Source organism: Canis lupus, chromosome 24 (assembly GCF_048164855.1).
Source record: "Canis lupus baileyi chromosome 24, mCanLup2.hap1, whole genome shotgun sequence".
Taxonomy (NCBI): Eukaryota; Metazoa; Chordata; class Mammalia; order Carnivora; family Canidae; genus Canis; species Canis lupus.
The window spans coordinates 42173506-42195030 of NC_132861.1; the positions used below are offsets into that span (position 1 = coordinate 42173506).

The 21525-nt window shown below is 41.9% G+C and overlaps 1 protein-coding gene across 8 annotated transcripts in view; it reads right to left on the reverse strand.

Annotated features, from left to right (window-relative positions):
* Nucleotides 1-18486, reverse strand: part of LOC140616111 (thiamine transporter 2-like) — a 42186-nt gene extending 23700 nt beyond the window's left edge. For 2 of the 8 annotated variants that reach the window (XM_072796521.1, XM_072796520.1), the window contains exons 1-3: nt 17574-18481; nt 17021-17158; nt 15389-15693 (exon numbers count right to left, since the gene is read on the reverse strand). The gene's annotated coding sequence lies outside the window, so the exon portion shown is untranslated. Of the gene's footprint in view, nt 1-11820; nt 15032-15388; nt 15694-17020; nt 17159-17573 lie in introns of those variants that run through there. The other 6 variants (XR_012016641.1, XM_072796525.1, XM_072796524.1 and 3 more) reach the window with 6 other exon arrangements.
* Between the last annotated feature and the right edge of the window lie 3039 nt (nt 18487-21525).

Genomic DNA, 21525 nt, shown 5'->3' on the forward strand with positions numbered 1-21525 from the left:
GAAAGAAGTCAGAGAATTTCTCCTCAGGCAGAAATCTTGGGCATTAGATAAGATTGGTGGAATTTTTTTTTTTTTTTTTTTTTTTAGTGGTGGAATTTTGATAAACATAGTTGCTAAGCAAACATCTGCTTCATGCCCCCCATCATGAGCCTATTACCTTGTCGTGGTTGATGAACTGGAAATCCATTTTAATGAGTGCTTTTAACTGGTGAATAAAATAGCCTTTGGTTAGTGAAGATTTATAAAGCAGATAGACCCCTTGCTCTTTCTGAGAACCCAACTCAGGGTGAACCTTGGTTTAACATGAGAAGCTTCTAGTAATTTGAATTGTCATCTTCCCAAGTGGTTTCATTTGTTTTTAATACCTCTCTTCAGAGGAATTACATGACATGTAGACAATATGGTGTCATGGATGAAATTTAACAGTACTCAGAAGTACTTTTCTGAGTTGATATTTAGCTCTTGCTCTGTTCCTATTTTTCCCCACCCCTGTTGCTAATACTGAAACCTGAGAACTTTTTTCGGGAGGATAAGCCTTACCCTCAGCTGACTGAGGGAAGACATGGGCAGCCTTTAGAAAGGCAATCCACTGCTCTGAGAGGACCACAATCGCTCAGTCACTCAGTCACTCAGTCATTGACCATTTCTTCCCTGAAGCTTCCAGACCCTCTCCATCTTCTCTCCCGCCTTAATCTCTGCTTCCTTTCAGTTACAGCCCAGGTGAGGCAGTATGGCGCGACAGTCAGAGGCAGGGCTCTGGAGACAATAGGGTCCAAATTCTTCTCTGCTACTTACAAGCATGTCAACTTTGGCCAGTTACTGGACCTTTTCGATACCTCAGATTTCTCATCTGTAAAATGGGAATGATAATACCTACCTCATGTTGTTTTGAAGATTACATGCATTAGCACACATTAGAACGATGCCAGTCAGTAAGCATACACTATGCATTCTGTAGAACGGATGGCTTTGGAAAGCACTAAGGTATGGACATGCACATCTGCTCGTTAGCCTGGCAGCTCCGTGGGGGCAGGGATTCATTGTCATCACGGAGTCTGGCATACAACCTTACACATCAGAGATCTCCTGGAAATGTTTGTTGAAAGTACAGCCATTGGACTGTACCCCAGTGGGGTTTTCTAATTGACCAGAACAATTCAAACAATAGTGAGGAGATATTTTCTAAGTGTTCTGGTTACGTAAATTTGTTCTGTGGAGTGGGAACAGCAAGCCACTGTTTGATTCTCAAGAATATGGAGGTTACTCTTTTTTTTCCCCTAAAGATTTATTTATTTGAGAGAGAGAGAGAGAGAGAGAGAGAAAGGGAGGGGGGAAGGGATAGGGAGAGAATCCCAAGGAGGACTTCCACCCCAACCCTGCTGAACGCGGAGCCTGATGTGGGGCTCGATCCCAGGACCCTGAGACCATGACCTGAGCTGAAACCAAGAGTCAGCCATTTAACCAAGTGAGCCCTATCCAGGTGCCCCTGGAGGTTGCTCTGAAACTAGTTTTGTAATAATGAAACGAGGATTCCCTGGTGAAAAGAACGAGGCCTTTGTAGTTGAGCAAATTCAAATCTTGAATCCACCTTTTGAGTTGTGTGAGCCCTGGACAAGTCTCTCAGTGGGCCAAGGGCTCAGTTGTCTTCACCTGTGCAGGTGGGTAACTTCTCATTCCCCACCAGATGTTGGCAGCCAGTTTGTTGAATTCAAAATGGGTGGACTGGTTGGTCTGACTAGAATATGGAAGCCATTACCACCACAACGGGAAGATTCACGTAACAAGGGATCATGTGGAGAAATAGCTACAAGGAATCCTCTTGATTGTGAAATCAGGACTACGGCTGCCAGGATGGGCTCCAAGTTTGCCCCCTGCTGGTGTCCTCACTTATTGCAAAAGGACAGTGTGTTTATTTTCTCAGTGGTGCTCTGACCGCATAGCCCCTCTGAAGCCATTGACACTCCTTTTGGCCTGTGGACAACTTATGGCTCCCTAGGAAGAACTTTGAAGACCCCGGGTGTACACTGTTCCCTGATATGTGCTCTCCGCTGAGATTGAAGGGAGTGAAGAACCCAGTGTGAAAGATGCAAACTTTCCTTCCTTAGACCCCTTTTTCTAATTCCAAGCCATCTTTTCCCTTTTTGGAATGAATGGTGGAGTGATAGCTTTAAAAAGAGACAAATACCGAATTTACAATCTCAGTTACCCTAGTGGTATGATTGTTAATAGTTCAAGCAGGTGATAATTCTTAGTTGATTTTTAACCTGTTGCTTCAAAGGTCATTGCAAAGCAGTTAAAATGTTACCAAACAAACGATCCGATTTGCAATTAGTTGTGTCAAAATGCAAACTTCTGGTCTTCCTGAGGCTGTTGGGTGCACTGACGCAGTGGTCTTCTGTTTCAGGACACAGATCTATCCCAGCTGCTTCAGGTGGGGGGTGTCTGTAGTGTCAGGGCTCTCGCTGCTTGAGGGGCTGGTGCACTGCCACGAGTGGGTGAGCATTTAATAAGTATCCCAGCTATTGCTGTGATGTGGACCTTCTGATGGATTTTTTTTCTGTTGTACTTAACATAGATGACTGAACTTACTCAAATTCCTTTGCCTCTCTGAGTCTCACTAGTTAAGAGAAGGTAACAGTGATCTACTTTAGTATTTGTGAGGAGTAAATGAGGTCAACAGGGAGAGGACTCGGGGCACTGCCCGGCATAGTAAACACCAGTGTCTTTCCCTGGCCTTTCTTTGAGAATCTGGTTTAGTTCCAGCGACCCAGGAAATCACACCACCAATAAATCACTGATAGAGGAACAGCTCATAATAGACCCGGCTAAGTAGAATCACTGATCATCAGTACACAAAGTAGAAATAACTTCAAAATGAATTTAAGAGAATAAGAAGACACTGAAAGAGTCAATCCACAGTTTAAGATTGCAAGGAAAACTGTTTCTTTAAGGAATTAAATTGTCTGAAAGCCCTTTATAAATACTAACTTACATAGGAGAGATCATGAGTCATACTCACTTGCCTTTTAATCAGACCTTTATGGTCTGCCATAAAGGGAACTCTTAATCAGTTTAGCTATGTTCTGCTCATAATACATGCTGTCCACACCTATACTTCTCCATCTAGATGTTTTACTAAATTCATTTGGAGTCTTCTCTAAATTAGTGAACACTTACTGTATGTAAAGATTTTATGTACACTTACTATAATTTTTAAAGAATTAAGAGAAAATGATCTCTATATTCCAGCTCACCATTACTCTGTATCAAAAGTATTTTTTTTTTTTTAATCTAGATGACTTAAATCAGCTTTCCAGGTCAACATTTTCCATCCGGACCTAGCTCTGCCCTTCCTTCCTTCCTTCCTTCCTTCCTTCCTTCCTTCCTTCCTTCCTTCTTTCCTTCCTTCCTTCTTTCCTTCCTTCCTTCCTTCCTTCCTTCCTTCCTTCCTTCCTTCCTTCCTTCCTTCCTTCCTTCCTTCCTTCCTTTCTTTTTTTCTCTTTCTTTCTTTTTTTTAAAGATTCTGTTTATTTATTCATGAGAGACACACACAGAGAGAGGCAGAGACACAGGCAGAGAGAGAAGCAGACTCCATGCAGGGAGCCCGATGTGGGACTTAATCCAAGGACTCCAGGATCATGCCCTGAGCGGAAAGCAGACGCTTAACTGCTGAGCCACCCAGGCATCCATAGGTCTTCCCATTCTAACGAGCTGTGTTGGCTAATACACACACAGACCACATGGCCCCATCATTTTTAATGGTGATTAGATAGCTTTCTTTCTGTTGACTTTCAGTGGTCACATCACTCATCTTGCTATTTGGATGCTATCAGGTATGACTAGGGACTCATTTCAATGGCGTGTTTCTCTTGCACCCAGAAAATCACAAGATTAATGAATTGTTGATACCAATGTTGGTACTGGGAAGTGATGTGGTGCTGTAACAAACATGCAAAAATATGGAAGTGGCTTTGGAACTGAATAATGGGTAGAGGCTGGAAGAATTTTGAGGTACTTGATAGAAAAATTTAGAATGCCGTGAAGAGATTGTAGATAGAAATATTGCCGTTAAAGGCAATTCTGTTGAGGGCTCAGAAAGAAGGGAGAAGTGCTATAGAGAAGGTGTCTATTGTCTTAGAGAAGACATATATCACCAGAAATAGAATGTTGCTAGAAACATGAATGCTGAAGGTGCTTCTGGTGATGTCTTAGAGGGGAAGGAAAAACATGTTATTCAACCCTGGAAGAAAGGTGCTTTTTGTTATAAAATCACAGAGAACATGGTTGAATTATGTTCTATTTTTGGAAGGAGAGTAGAACTTGTAAGCAATGAATCTGGACATTTTGAGGGGAGAATTCCAAGCAGTGCTGGAAGATGCAGCCTGGCTTCTCCTTGCTGCTTATAAAAAATGTGAGAGAAAAGAAAGAAATCAAGGAAGGAATGCCAAAGCAGAAAGGAGCCAGCACTCAATGACTGGGAAGATTCTCAGCCCATCTAGACAGCATACTTCATCCACAGCGCCAACAGTGTGGCTGGACAATCATTTGCTCAAGAACTCAGGTGTGTGGCTGATGGATCCAATCAACCATCTCAGTGGAAGCCAGAAATGGAGATGGGGTTATCCTGGAAAGCTTTGTGGAAGACCCACTTGTCTGATGATTTGGACCTCTGTGAATTGCATGGGAATCTGACAGGTCTTTGAGAATTTTATATCAGCATAATCACTACCACCCTGGACTAACAGGGGTAGAGGCAGCATGAAATGAAAAAAAAAAATGATTCTGAGGGCAGAGGCACAGATGCAGAAGTTTGGGCTGATGAGGCCCCCTCAGGCCAACAGGGTGAGGCTGCCATCCTGCAGGCCCAGAGGACAGAGCATAGAGCCACAGGGGATTATTCTCAGGTCTTGACATCTAATGGAACTTGCCCTGCTAGTTTTTAAGACTTCTTTGGGACTCATTACTCCCCTCCCTTTTTAAAAAAGATTTTATTTATTTATAGAGACACACAGAGAGAGAGGCAGAGACACAGGTAGAAGGAGAAGCAGGCTCCATGCAGGGAGCCCAATGTGGGACTCGATCCCGGGTCTCCAGGATCACGCCCTGGACCGAAGTTGGCACTAAACTACTGAGCCACCCAGGCTGCCCCTCATTACTCCCTTTTTGACTTCCAATGTCTCCTATTTGGAATGAGATTTTTCTACCCTATGCTGTGATATTGTATTTTTGTAAACAGATACCTTCTTTTCTGGTTCCACAGATGGAGGGGAATTTTACCAAAGGATGAATCATACCCTAGCTCTCACCCATTAGTGATTTATACAATTCAGAAGATGAAATTTCTGGACTCTGAATTGATGATATTTCGATGAGAGTCTGGATTTAGATTGGACACTGGGATGGTTAAGACATTTCAGAATGTTGGGAATGGGGTGAATATAATTTTGCATGTGGGAAGGATGTGAATTTTGGGAGGCCAGAAGGTGGACTCTTATGGGTTGAATTGTGTCCCTGCCCAAAAATATATTGATGTCCCAACCCCTTATACCTCAAAATGGAATTTACTTGGAAACAAGGTTGTTGCAGATGTAATTAGCTAAGATGACGTCATTCTAGAGTAGAGTGGGCCTTTATTTTATTTTATTTTATTTTGTTTTATTTTTTAAAAATATTTATTTATTTATTTATTTATTTATTTATTTATTTATTTATTTATTTATGATAGACATAGAGAGAGAGGCAGAGACACAGGAGGAGGGAGAAGCAGGCTCCATGCCAGGAACCCGACACGGGACTCGATCCCAGGACTCCAGGATCATGCCCTGGGCCAAAGGCAGGTGCCAAACTGCTGAGCCACCCAGGGATCCCTGGGCCTTTATTTTAATATGACTGAGACGCTTATAAGGAGAGACACAGATACAAAGACCCACAGGGAGAAGGTGGCCATGTGACCACAAAGAAAGATTGGAATGATGCATCTACAAACCAAGTAACAGTAAGAATTGCCAGTAAACACCATAGGTTGGCAGAAGCAAAGAAAGCTCTCCCCCCGCCCCGCCCCGCCCAAAAAAGAAAGAAAGCTCTTCCCCTACAGCTTTCAGGGGGAGAAATAATCCTTTTAGGAATATTGACACCTTAGTTCTAGACTTTTAATCTCCGGAACTATGAGAGAGGCAATACATTTCTGATGTCTTAAACCTACCTCGTTTTGTTGTACTTTGTTATAGCCACCCAAGGAAGCTGATATAGATTCTGAAACACTTAATTTGAATTTTTGATAATTTGGACACAACGTACAATGTATTACACATTAAAACCCTTTCATTAAATATATTCTATCCTGGATTTCCTTGTATCCACACTTTCATTATGGTTGACTATAAATAGGACAAATGAGTCTTTATTTATATATTGGGTAAAATTTGCCAGTTTGTTTTGGTAGCTACCTATAAATATCTACAGCTAAGCAATAAACATTGGTTATACCCCATATGGTGGTGGTTCAAAAAAACTGAAGTGTTCTCATTACATGAATTGCAGAAATGGTAGGGGAGTGCCCCACCCTTTTAGGTCACCTGCCTAAGCAAACTGCAATTTTTTTATATTTTTTTTAATTTTAATTTATTTATGATAGTCACAGAGAGAGAGAGAGAGAGAGAGAGAGAGAGAGAGAGGCAGAGACACAGGCAGAGGGAGAAGCAGGCTCCATGCACCGGGAGCCCGACGTGGGATTCGATCCTGGGTCTCCAGGATCGCGCCCCGGGCCAAAGGCAGGCACTAAACCGCTGCGCCACCCAGGGTTCCCCAAACTGCAATTTTTAAATAAAAGTTTATACATTTCCTTAGAGCTTAGTCAATTACTCATAAATTTATTTTATATTGACTTTCCCACTGAGATACTGATGTTTCTAATGACTGCACTCCTTTTTACTGGGTCTCTCTTCTTTATCAAGTTATCAAATTTTAGTACAAGTGTGCCTTGATAGCAATAAAGGTGTCTTTTGTGCAGGAGGCTGATGTTCTCAGGGCATCTTTGGTAGAGTGTGCGCTGTCAGCTAAGAGAGCCCTCATCCGCCTCAACTACTCAGGAAGCCTATGGGGAAGGAAGGAAAGAAAAGGAGGAAGAAAGCCAGTTTTCTTGTAGTTGTAGTAAAATTGCTGTAATTCATTTGTACACCCGTATTTGTTATGCCTGGTCTGAAAAGAACATAAATTAAGCATGGCTGGCCAGAAAAAAGACTTATGATAGAATATCATCCTGTGTATCTATTAAACATAGGCTAGAGTTACAAGGTTTTCACCCCTACTTCACAATGCAAACCCTATTTTTTGTAAAGATTTTATTCATTTATTCACGAGACACACACACACAGTGAGAGAGAGAGAGGCAGAGACATTGGCAGAGGGAGAAGCAGGCTCCACGCAGGAAGCCCGATGTGGGACTCGATCCCAGGACCTCAGGATCACACTCTGATCCAAAGGCAGAAGCTCAACCACTCAGCTACCCAGTTGTCCCCAAATCCTATGTTTTATGATGGGCATTATCACTACAGAAATTTTCTTTTAAAGAAAGGATGGCCAGGTCCATTCTAGAACTTTCTTTGGTTATTCATGACAGTGCTACAGATAAATTGGGTCCAGTGGTACCGTTGGAATGGATGTAATACATATTGAGCGTGAAAGAATAGCATAGAGTGGAAATTACTGAACAAATCCTAGGTATAGAAACTCCTCTGTGAATTTTTGGTTTCAGTAGGCTGTTCCAAGTTCAACTTTGTTTTCTTAATTGAAAGAAATGTGGTACAAAAAAAAAAATGCTACTCCCACCTGCGGGTTGATGGGCTGAGTGGTTTTGTTCCTCATTTGGAGAAAGTGTTTAAACACTGACCCTTGAATCTCTTCCTCACTTACTGATTCAGCAGGTCTTGGCAGGGAGGGGTTGAGACTGAGAATATTCATTTCTAACAAGTTCCCGGGTGATGCTGACGCTGTCTATTGGCTGGAGACCTCACTCTGAGAGTCACAGCTTAGCAAACAGCAATTTGGAGCAACTCTGAGGCTCGAAGTTTGAAAGATTTCTGTAGCTTTCTTTGAAGATGAGACACTAGAGGGCAGTGTGATCCCAGCACACGGGGACAGAGAGCAGATGATGTCACCTCAAATCCAGACCTTTGCTTCAGCCTAGGAATCTCTGATTTTTTATTTGCTTTGTTTATTGACAGTTCACATAGGGACTTATTTATTTTTATTATTTTTTTTCACATAGGAATTTATGTGTAAGAAAGGTCCCAAAAATAAATTTAAAAGCTGCTCTCTCTCCAGTCCCTTTAAAAAAAAAAAATCCTAGGGCCTGCTAGCTGGACAGCAGGAGCGATGGAGGGGAGGGGGTACATATGATTTTATATCTCATTATTCAGACAGCTTTAGTACATAGATAAATTGGCTCCTTGGAGTCTGGTGTTTCTTAAAGTGTTTTCAATGAACTCAAATTCTATTAGTAACAGAACTAGAGTTTGAGACCAAATAAATTCAAAAGCATTCAATTAAATAGTTCTATGAGTTCCTTGCTGGACTGTTCCTCAGAGTGTTTACTTGTACATTGGAAACCCTTGTGAAGAGGATGTCCAACGCAGGGCCTCTGTGAGTATTTTGGAAAGGAACGCCAATCTGGTCCTAATGCTTCATTTTTCTAGAAGGAAGTAGAGACTGGAAGATAACATGGCTGCTGGGTAGTGACAGGGCCTGTCTCCTGAGTGCAGCTCAATGTAATTTCCACGGGAAGTATGTGTGGGCCTGCATGCAGTGACAATGCCCATGTGAGTCAAACGTGCTTCCTGTTTGGGGCCTGGAGTCTTCATAGTCTACCTGTTGGGCTCCTCTTCCTCCAGGTGCCTGGAGGCTGCACCCCATCCCTTCATACAGATGATGCTCCAATGCTGCTGTCCAGACAGGACTTCTCAGGACACCTTGTCCAAAATGTTTTTTTTTTCCTGTCCTTATTGCTTTGTCACTACTTGCTATATATTAATATGCTTAATGGCTTTTGTGCGTTTGTTCCCTTTGAAATAGAAGAGCCAGAGCCATCTTGGTGTCTACTATATTCTTGATATTTAGTAGGTGCTCAATGAACATTTTTTTGGATACATTACCTAGTGCTAGCAAAGTATATAAGCTAAGATTGATTATTGTATCAGAGTTCTCCAGAGAAATAGGACCAATAGAAGTTACATATGTTATGTGCTAAAATGGCAAAAACTAGTGTGTTTTCTAAAATGGTTCTAATAAGACTCAGATAATCTAAGCACTATATGAATGTGCAGACAAATTTCTACTTGCATTTCATTTCTGGGGTTAAAAGTACAATATCTGATAATTTCCAACAATTGTTTAAATTTAGCAGTAATTTATTTGTATATATCCTGGTATGTTAGAGAACATTCTTACAGGCTTTGGGAAGTTTGGATTTAAATGTCATTAAGGTGATAGGGATTTTTATTTATTCAAAGGCCTCTCTGAGAAGGACATCTACACTGGGTTTTACTGCAATTAAGGTCACTGCCTTGGAAAATACTGGCCACTTCTTTATTTTCCATCTTCTGATTCTCACAGGAGTGCTTCTCATGTGCAGACTGAGGTGCAACCATACATGGAGGCAAAGTCAGGTAGATATGGTTCCAGGCTTCTTTGATGCACAAAGGAAGAGACCCTGAAAGGTGGTGGTGGGGTGCTGGTGGTGATATGCTGTTGCCAACAGACAGAGGAGCACAGATATTTGGGAGATTAACTAACTGAAGATAAAATCCACCCTTTGAGAAGACCTCTCCTGCTGAGCCACACAGAGCTTACCTTCTCTCCTCTAATCACATGGTCCGTCCTGCCCTGTGGACCATTGAGGAAAAAGGAGAAGGCAGTGGGGAGTGCATGTGTGCTTATGTGCGTGTGCGCTCATGTGTGTGCATGCATGCACAGTCTTAGATATAAAAGAAAGCCCGAGTTTATCTTTGTGTATGGTACACACTTGTGGATGGCGCAAGAGAGTGCACTCTTGCACCGTACACAAAGATAAACTCAAAATGGATGGAAGATCTAAATGTGAGACAAGATTCCATCAAAATCCTAGAGAAGAACACAGGCAACACTCAGCCACAGTAACTTCTTGCAAGATACATCCAGGAAGGCAAAAGAAACAAAAGCAAAAATGAACTATTGGGACTTCATCAAGATAAGAAGCTTTTGCACAGCAAAGGATACAGTCAACAAAACTCAAAGACAACCTACAGAATGGGAGAAGATATTTGCAAATGACCTATCAGATAAAGGGCTAGTTTCCAAGATCTATAAAGAACTTACTAAACTCAACACCAAAGAAACAAACAATCCAATCATGAAATGGGCAAAAGACATGAACAGAAATCTCGCAGAGGAAGACATAGACATAGCCAACAAGCACATGAGAAAATGCTCCGCCCTCACTTGCCATCAGGGAAATACAAATCAAAACCACAATGAGATGCCACCTCACACCAGTGAGAATGGGGAAAATTAACAAGACAGGAAACCACAAATGTTGGAGAGGATGTGGAGAAAAGGGAACCCTCTTACACTGTTGGTGGGAATGTGAACTGGTGCAGCCACTCTGGAAAACTGTGTGGAGGCTCCTCAAAGAGTTAAAAATAGACCTGCCCTACGACCCAGCAATTGCACTGTTGGGGAATTACCCCAAAGATTCAGATGCAATGAAACGCCGGGACACCTGCACCCCGATGTTTCTAGCAGCAATGTCCACAATAGCCAAACTGTGGAAGGAGCCTCGGTGTCCATCGACAGATGAGTGGATAAAGAAGATGTGGTCTATGTATACAATGGAATATTCCTCAGCCATTAGAAACGACAAATACCCACCATTTGCTTCGATGTGGATGGAACTGGAGGGTATTATGCTGAGTGAAATAAGTCAATCGGAGAAGGACAGACATTATATGGTCTCATTCATTTGGGGAATATAAAAAATAGTGAAAGGGAATAAAGGGGAAAGGAAAAAAAATAAGTGCGAAATATCAGAAAGGGAGACAGAACATGAGAGACTCCTAACTCTGGGAAACGAACTAGGGGAAGTGGAAGGGGAGGTGGACGGGGGTGGGGGTGACTGGGTGGTAGGCACTGAGGTGGGCACTTGGGATGAGCACTCGGTGTTATTCTGTATGTTGACAAATTGAACACCAATAAAAAATAAATTTATTAAAAAAAGAAAGCCTGACACTAGATATGATGTGTTAAGGAATTCGTGTGTTAAACACCTGGCTTAGCTGGAGTGGTGCTGTCTACAGTAAGAGATACAAATTTCCACAAGTACATTCACATTTACTATTAGTGACAATCAATGAGTCCTTTGGTAATTTTACTTTGAAAAGAGGTTAGAGATAATGTTCACCATAGAAGATGATGCTCCCTGGAAAAGAGTAAGCAACCTTGCATAGAATCTCAGATTTCCCTGGTGGAAGAACTTTGGGAGGGATGACCTTCCAGATGATGTCATATTATTTACCACTCTGTCCCTTCACAAGATGGGTCCTCATGAAGATTGACTTATTTGGAGACCTATTAGATTGATTGTCCTCTTCCTCGAGGTAAAGTAAATACGTATCAAGTTTCTATCACTAAAGCTCTTACATAAACAGAGTAGGTGGCAATAAAAACCAGAAGCTGAATTACAACAATAAGCAGGAATGATGACAATGAAAAATATTTGGCAGTAGTTAACTGCTTTCCATTTACTTTACAATCAGTAGGGATTTGCTCTTCCCTATGGAGTGCTTCTGGGGTTTTCTTGTGTAAGCAGCTGATGAAATGACTATGTGCGGAGCTCTCAATGAGCCTGACTGGGAGTCATCTGTTTTCTGTGCTCCAAGAAGCCCACTCTCTTCTTTCATTCATTATGCTTCTGTCTAGCCTGACCATGGGTTGTTTGCACAACTCCATAATTGAACTTGGACCTAAAATTCTGGTCTTTTTTCTTCATGACCTTCACAGACTTATAGCTATTTCTACTGTCCTGGAGAGGTTGAAATTCCTCTGCCCTCTGAATTTTGGGTTGAGAAAATCAGAGATCAACCTAATAGAAGAAACACAATCTTCCACTTGATGGGGGTGGGAGAACACCACTGCCTCCTTGGACAGAGGAGGAGTAGACTAGGCAAAAGTGCCAGGATTGGGCAAGAATATATAGACATGGAGGGGGTGATATTGAGGGAGAAGGAGATGGAAGTTATACCCCTCAACTAAGCAGAGCAAGGCTGCTGCTAGTATTTTCCAGGTTCTTGAGTTCAAATATCAACCCCATCATTTTCTAGCTGTGATTTTGGGTGTTTACATGTGGTAGTTGATGCTGTCCTTGATCCTCCATGCTGCCTCCAGACAATTATTCTCAATCTTGTGGCAGAAAATAAAAATGTTCACTTCTTTGGAATTCACTTAACTTGACCACTTTGTCATGGTCTAGTTGCTGACACTGATTGCCCCTTCTCTCTTCCTCCATCTTCCAAATCCTTGGCATCAATTCTTCATCCCAAGTCCTGATATTATCTTACAGTTCTTCAATATCCACCTTAAATGTGTCTCATCTTCCCAGTTCCTCAGTCTTCTCATTTCCAGGGATCCCTTTTCCCATTCTACCTCAGTTCCTCATTCTCATGGCCACATCCTATTCTCCCTCTAAAAAAGGGATCCAGTCAAGGGCTCTGTCTACAATGACCTCTTCTTGCTTATGTCATCAACTTTGTGCCATTGGGATATCTCTGTTTTGCTTCCAATATCCCAGCCTTCTCTCCTTTATAATTTCTACAGTAATCATGCCAATGCCCTAAACTCTATTGCTTTTCCATGTTTTGATCACTTCTCTGTGGAAAAAGCCTCATCCTAAGGTTTCTTCAGAGTACATTTCTTAGTTGGTGATTTTGCATTCCTGATCTTGTCTGTTGGACTTAAAGCTGAGTTCTCCAGTAAGGCTTTCCCCATCTTCCATGGAGTTCCTGGAACGCCCTTCAAAGAAGGAGTACTGAAATCTCCTGAATGCAATTTTCAGCAGTTACTCAGGGATCCTCTGGATTCTGATGTACCCCACTTCCAAGCTGAGGACTTCTCTGATACCTCTGCTCAGACTGCTTTCCCCAAAAGGGACCACTTGAGTATCAGGTGTGCACCCTGCCTGGTTTAGCGTTGCACAAGGGTGTGTGTGGCAGGGCTACCCTGTTTAAAAGATATATGCACATAGATATCTGAAATTCTTCAGCCCACCAAAGACTCTCATCCCCTTCATACCCTCTGGAAGCACTTGGACATGGGTAGTGAAATACAACCTGTCTTCTTGTGATACCCCCTTAGTTTGAATAACCACCTATAAATATTACTTCTAGTGACCTACTTGAATCCGGCGATGCCTATCTAGCCACATTTCCTGAGATTCTGAGTGCTCAGCGTGTACTCCAAGCATGCAATTCTCTATCAAAACCAAATCAATTCTTCCTAACCCGTACTGTCAATAAGCAGTAAAAATAATACCTCTGGTAGGGCCTATTTACCCTGACACCTGCTTGGGCAGGCATTTATATGACATGCTTTCTATGTTTTGTTTTTAATCCACTGAAAAGTTCACAAATTAGATATTATCTCCACTTGGAGATGAGAAAGCAGACATTCTGGGAGAGAGAATGCAGCTGGCCCATGGTCATGCCGTTTAGAATCCAGTTCTGTAAGGATGCGAGGTTTGAACTCTCCTTGTACCCTTTGGGTGGGGCATGCTAGTCTTAAGTTTCCATCTCTCATTCCTTTCGAGTTGTTCCCAGGTCTTGTTTACTTTCTCCTCTGTCTTTGCTGGCTATTTCCCAAATCAGAATTGTGTGGTGTAGAACTTATGGTTGCCATCTAAAATGATGAACACTGGGGAGCATGGGTGGTACAGTTGGCTACATGTCTTGACTCTTGATTTCGGCTCAAATCATGGTCTCAGGGTTGTGAGATTGAGCTCCGTGTTGAGCTCCCCACTTAGTGGGGAGTCTGCTTGAGATTCTCTGTCTCTCTCCCTCTGCCCCCTGTGCCTGTGCTCTCTCTCTCTCTCTCTCACATAAATAAATAAATCTTAAAAAAATGATGAGCATATTAAATACCATGTATTACCCCAACTGATAATAAATGTAGCATGCATTCCCTTTTTCTTATTGAAAGATAATTGACATCCAATATCCTATTAGTTTCAGATGTCCATCATAACAATTTAATATTTTTAGACATTATGAAATGATCCTCAAAATAAAAGTACTTACCATCTGTCACCATACAAATTTATTACAGTATTATTAAGAATATTTCCTATGCTGTATAGTACATTTCCATGGCTTATTTATTTTAAAACTGGAAGTTTGTGCCTTTTCATCCCTTTGCCTATTTTGCCCATCCCCCTCCCCTCCTCCTCTATTTCTCTTAGGTATCAGTGATCTGTTTCTGTTTTGTTTCATTTATTTATTTTGTTTTTTAGATTCCACATATATAAGTGAAATCATACAGTATTTGTTTTTCTGTGTTTGCTTTATTTCCCTCAGTATAATACCCTCAAGGTCCATCCATGTTTTTGCAAATGGCAAGATTTCATTCTTTTCATGGCTGAATAATGCAGCATGCACTCTTGAAATCAGTTCAGTGGACTTTTACAAAGTTTTCTTTGGACAGTTTAAGCCCCTACAAGCTGTTCCTTGGGCGAAAGGGATCCTGTACTATTTGGTGCTAGTGACATCTCCAGTGTCAGGCTTTCAGTGACATGGTGCTTAATTCCCATCTGTAAAGGTTCCTGAATTGAAAGTTTAGGGGAACTGAAGAAGAGGGAAAGAGCATTCACATTGAAAGCCACGTTTATCCCATGAATGTGAGGAGGTGTAGACCCCTTCTTGTCCTTGCTTCCAGAACTTCCCGTTCCAGCTGCTGGCACCACTAGCAGAGCTTTGGAGGTTGCTTCAAGGATGCCTTGCCTTTATTATTACACCTAAGAGTATATGATCTGGATTAAATGTTGCAGCCCCCCTCCAACCTTGGGCAAATTATAAGAAGCAGTGACATTGTAATTATTATTTGACTCATGTATCTTCTCCATAGCAAGGAATGCAAGTAAGAATGCTGTACATATTACTATTTTGCTCTTGCCCTCTCTGTTCTGATACAATCCCCCGCCCCCCCCCCGCCCCCCCAGGAATGAGTCCTTTTCCATACTTTGTTTTGCCCTATAAGATGAAACGAGAGTGGTCCTGTATTTGGTGAAACCAGTGTCTGAAGCAAAAAAGTAGAAAGGTGTCTTTGATCAGCTGCTTCCTCCAGCAGATAAATAAAGCTGGTCTGGGCTTACCTTTATGGTCTGAAAAGTGAGAGGAGAGGAGGCTTTATACAGGAGGAAACGGGATTCACAAGGTGAGCGGGGTGCTCTGTCCTCTGCTCCACGGGGACACAAGGCCAGCCGCCATCAGCTGCGAACTCAAAGTTCTGGTTTGTAGGGCAGATCTGTAACAGCTGCAGAAAATCTTGATTGAACAATGAAGCATGCCGTGGCACGCCGTGGCATACTGCAATCCTCAGCAGACAGGAAGGACCACAGTTCATTAGCACAGAGTGAGGACACTTCCACCTTTGCATCGGCAGAGCATTGATCGTTCCCTGTGTTAAAAATAAATCACTGCTATCATATTAACAACTACTTGGAGAAGCTAAGTCTTTGGATTTTCTCAGCATCGCGTTTTGTGAGTGGCCAGGAGCCCGGTCAGACACATTCCTGCTATTACTTTGCTAGCTTCCTATTTTAATCTCACTCCCTGGGGTTTATCAAAGTCACATTTTTTTTTTCCCCTGGAACATCTAGTCGGGTTGAATTTTTGAGTGCACACACTTGCCTTTTCTTTCCATGACATTTTAGTTTAATTCCTATCTCCAAAGCTGGATGTGTTTTGCTCCCCTTCTTCCATTTCCTTTGTGAAATTCTCCCATTCTAGGATCCCCAAAGCAACTTGGTCTCTCGGGTTGAAGATTGAGGCATCTGCATCTCTTTGTGGCCATTGTTAAGGAGCTGCCTCCTTTTCCCTGTCATATCACTTACATCTGGTTTTGAACTACCTCCTTCCAGACGTTTGCAGCTGGCTTCCGGACAGCATTTTTCTCCCTCTGTGTGGGTGTAGCTCACAGGGCTGGCACTCATTAGCCCGACAGCACTGTGGATTTTATATAATAACCTTGAAGCTCGTGTACATTCTTAGATTAGGTCAATTGTCCTTATAATCATTTCAAAAGATAGGAAAGGAAATAAAAAGAAATGACAAGTTTCTCAATTTGTGTTTATTAATTTTTTAAAGATTTTATTTATTTATGAGAAACACACAGAGAGAGGCAGAGACACAGGCAGAGGGAGAAGCAGACTCCACAGAGGGACCCCGATGTGGGACTTGATCCGGGGACTCCAGGATCACACCCTGGGACAAAGGCAGGCGCTAAACCACTGAGCCACCCAGGGAGCCCCACATTTTGTGTTTAGTAGAAGGGAACAGAGTGTAGGACCTGAATAGGAATTTGCTGTGGGTACTGTAGATCCCTCTACCCTCTAAGATACCCTCAGCTTTCTGAGTCACCTTGCCTGTGGAGGAGAAACTCAAATGTGGCATCTCTACTAGTGGTCGGTGGAGTGGACACAGCTAAGTTCCATAATATTGCTCTGCCCCTAATTCCAGACTTTTTTTTTTTTTTAATTTTGAAGGTCTGGAAGAGCTAAACTGGTGAAAATAAATTTGCAAAATTTGCTTCCCATTACCCAAGATGCCTAAATTATTTTAGCAACTATGCTTTATACTCTTCTTGATAACCCACCAGTTCCTACAGTGACCCCAGTATAAACTCTGACTAGAAAGTTACAGACTATCAAAATTGGATACCTGAAAATGGAAATATGAGCACTTAAATTTCACATACCTTCAAATACAATAACATTGTAACTTACTCTTTAATGTTAAAGCAGGAAAACTGTGGTAAATTTAGATAAAGCCAGCATATGTTGTTCTAATCTGGGCCAGGATCGGATGGAGCAGAAGCTGACGCTAGAGGAAGTCAGAAGAGTTGTTTAATTTCTATTTCTCCACTGCAAATAGAAAATGAAGTAGTGTGGGTTTTTTTGAAGACTTTTGATTAAAAATAAGCAAACTGCAGGAACTAGAACAATGCCTGGTTCATATCAAGCACTGAATTAATTATTAATAAGAGGTGTTACTACTTTAGACGGAATTTCCACTAGGGCAATTCAAAGTTTTCAGCCTCATGCAGACAGTCTGTTCTCTTTTTTCCATTAGAGCAATGGTTGTAGTTTCCAAAACTTATACGTCTGCTCTGCATTATAATTAGGCAGTTCCATAAGATATTTGAATTGCGAGTGTCCTAGAAAGATGTTACTAATATGGTCTCTCAATCAAAACTCAGGCAGCCCAAGAAACTGTGTATGCCTGGACATCTCACATTTAGAAAAATGATTATTAATAGTAATATCATCCAAGACTTACCAAGCCTTTACTGTGTGCTGAGTACCCCTGGGTACTTGATGTGCATGTCCTAGATCATTTAATCCTCAAAAAAATCCTATGAAGTAAGACTGTTCTTGTCCTCATTTTATAGATGAGAAAACAGGTACAAAAACATGAAGAAACTTCAAGTCATGCAGCATGCAGGAATATTTTCAGCGGGACAAGTTGACAGCACCAACAAAGCAGAAGAAAACAAATCCCCTGGAAGCTCCATCAAATACCACATCAGATAGTCTCATTCCTTCTTCCGTTGTTGGGGTGATAGGAGGCTGGCAAATTCAACAATCTATTTTTTTCTCAGTTTGGTTTGTTTTTAGTTCTTTCTGGATGAGAGTCCTGCTCTCTGCCTCTCCTGCTGCCAGTATCTGAGATTGCCCAGCTCGGAGTCCTCTAACCCACCTCCCTCCTGGACTCTGTCAGGGCAGAGTCCAGACACTGAGGTCTACACGCTGCCAAAGCCAAATTCCTCTGTAAAGTCAAACAGAGACTTGATTTTTGGATCTTGATCTCTTGGGGATTATAGGTGCCTGAAAGGGGGGAAATGCAAGCCAATATCTTCCCCAGATGGCTGTGATTAAAGGAAATTAAAAAATATTTATTTATTCATGAGAGACATAGAGAGAGAGGCAGAGACATAGGCAGAGAGAGAAGCAGGCTTCTTATGGGGAGCCTGACATGGGGCTCGATCCCAGCACCCCAGGATCACACTCTGAGTCGAAGGCAGATGCTCAACTGCTGAGCCACCCAGGTGTCCCTGATTGAAAGAACTTAATTCAGAATTTCTTTAGAATGTTGTGCTCAGTGGCTTGAAGTCCTTGATCCACAGGTTTTTGGAAGACTCCCAGGGCAGCCTCTCACCACCTTTCCCCCCTCAGCCTCCACAAGTGATGTTTTTTAGCCTCTGAAAGAGTAAAGAGACATCCAATGGTCAGGTCAGAATGCTGTTGTTTTCATCTTGCTTTTTTACTTTTCAACTCCATATGAAAAAAGTTTTGGTACGTAAGGAAGAATCTATGCATCAGGAAAGGACTAGACGCTGTCTAGACTCTAGAGCACCTTTTCCCTGGTTACCTGGTTCTGGCTTTTCATTGCCAGGTGAGCTATTTTCCAGATATGTACATTGTAGATCTCTAAAAGCAACATGAGATAATTCTTTTTATTTTTAAGGTTTTATTTATTTATTCATGAGAGACACACACAGAGAGAGAGGCACAGACACAGGCAGAGGGAGAGGCAGGCTCCATGCAGGGAGCCTGATGTGGGACTCGATCTCCGGTCTCCAGGATCACGCCCTGGGCTGAAGGCAGCGCTAAACCGCTGAGCCACCCAGGCTGCCTGACATGAGATAATTCTTATGGAAAGCATGCAAGTGAATTCTGTCCAGTAGAAGGACCATCTTTCTTCCATGTGGTAAAAACTCTGAATGTTTCCCAGTAAGAATATAAATGAGAAAGAATTCTAGATTCTTTTCTGGATGTTGGAATAAATAATAAGGAAGGAACCATTTGTCATGTGTCCTGGGTTGTTCTATCACCATCCATTTCAAGATGGCACATAAGGAGCTCCCCCAGCAGAAGGTGTCATCAGACCTCCCTCACCCCTTGAGTCTCCCTGCTCACCTGTCCTGAGTCCTCTCTACTGACACCATGGGGTGCTGTGGTTGTGGAAGTTGCGGTGGCTGCAGCAGTGGCTGCAGTGGCTGTGGCAGCTGTAGCAGCTGTAACACCTGCAGGTGCTACTGGGTGGGCTGCTGTTCGTCCTGCTGCCCCTGCTGCTGTGGCTCTGTGGGGGCTGCTGCAGTGTCCCCGTGGTCTGCTGCTGCCACCTGTCCTGTGACTGCAGCTCGTGCGACTGCTCCCAGATCTCTCCACTTGCTATCACCTGGGTGCACCAGGATTTACTTTCTTGAACAATATCACTGGTTTATGAACTCAATCCCCTTCTCTTTCAACCCAATGGTGTCAAGGCTTTTTATTTGAAAAAAACTCTTAAGCAGGAAATGGATATGACAAAGACGTAAACCCAACCCAAACCTGAAGATCACTGAGCCCAGCCAATGTGATCACCGTTCTGAGTACTCTATTTGAAAGGTATTCATGTGGTCTCCCAACTTGGTACTTCTCATGCTTTGCACCAGTATGCAAACTATTTTTATTACTATTACCCTGTTCTTTTACTATCACTATTGTTTCCATTCACCATGTAGCTATTGCCCAAATTTCTTAATAAAACACAGAAAACATCTGTTGGTGGATGAACAGATCAAGAAATTGTGGTGTGTGTGTGTGTGTGTGTGTGTGTGTGTGTTTATGTGTGTATGTGTATAATTCAGCCATAAAAAAAAAGGAGGGCAGCCTGGGTGGCTCAGCGGTTTACTGCTACTTTCAGCCCAGGGTGTGGTCCTGGAGACCTGGGATCGAGTCCCACGTCAGGCTCCCTGCATGAAATGGAGCCTGCTTCTCCCTCTGCTGTGTCTATGCCTCTCTCTCTCTCTCTCTCTCTCTCTCTCATAAATAAATTAAATCTTAAAAAAAGAAGGAAATCCTGCCATTTGTGACAACATGAATAGACCAAAAGGGCATTATGCTAAATGAAATAAGTCAGAGAAAGATAAATACCAAGTGATCTCTCTTATACATGGGATTAAAAAAAGGAAAACAAGATCATAGATACAGGGAACTGGTAGGTAGTGGTGGGTGGGAGAAATAAGTGAAGGGGGTAAAAGGTTAAAAAAAATAAATAAAAAGTGTGGAAAACAACCCTAAGTGATTCTGCTTAAATTTTGCTATGGCAACAGGGTGCACCCGGGGGTTTTTCTCACCTTGGCCAACCTGAATGGTAAGTGTGCATGGCAGCAATGCAAAGTCAGGGTTGCAGGGCAGACCATGGGCCACCCCTCCTAGCCACCTGTCACTTTTCCATGGCAGGCACTTCCCTCCATCACTTCAACACCTACCACTGTGTGCCTCTTGCCTAAAGACATAGTGATACTGCTTATTTGTCAAATGTGCATCATATGCCTCTTCACGTGACAACTTCCTAAACCCAGATCTAAATATTTCACCTAAATTGAGGCCTAAGTATAGGCAAAGGGCAAGTGCAAACAAGCTAGAAACATAACCTTTTTTTCTTCTCAGAAGTGGTTACTCTCTTGCTATTTCTATCCCCTTATTTTGATTATTTGTTTATGAATTTTTTTCTGGTGTTCCCACCAGTCATTCTACATACAAAAGAAAGCATTTATCCTATCCATAAGGTGTCTTAACCAGTCAAGAAACTCCACACCTTACAAAGCAAATCTGTGTTTTAATATATAAAAAAAAAACCTTTCTCTTTAATGAGATACCAAATAAGAAAATTTCTTTTCAGAATACTCTGTCTTTTGTGCTTGTTCCTTTTAATTATAGATGTGCATTTAGATTATCCATGCATTTTACAAAAATGTAAAAAACAGAATGGTTACATGTAAAAAATAAAAATCTCCAGCTCCTTTTTCTGTGATGCTAATTTACATCCCAAGAGGCTAAATACTTTTTAAAAGTTAGCATTTCAATTTTGTTATGAGTAATTTATGTGGTGCAAACATCAAAAGCCATGGAAAGATGCCATCTTCCCCCGCCCTCCATTCTTCATTACTCCATAGCAGGTCATTGTTATTTGTTTTGTTTGTCCTTTCAGAAAAGTTGCATGTGTATTAAGTTGATACACGTATTTTTTCAGTTTACTTTTGCACAGATGATGAGCTACTGCTTTCATTATTTTGGCTTCTTTCCACTTAATAATTTATTTTAGAAACCTGTATCACTATATAAGGATTTTTCTCATTTTTTATCCAATTAATATTAATACAAGTGAACATATTGGGGCACCATTATATATTTTCCCCACTCATGTGACAACATTTAAATAGTTTCCAATCCTTTGTCCTCAG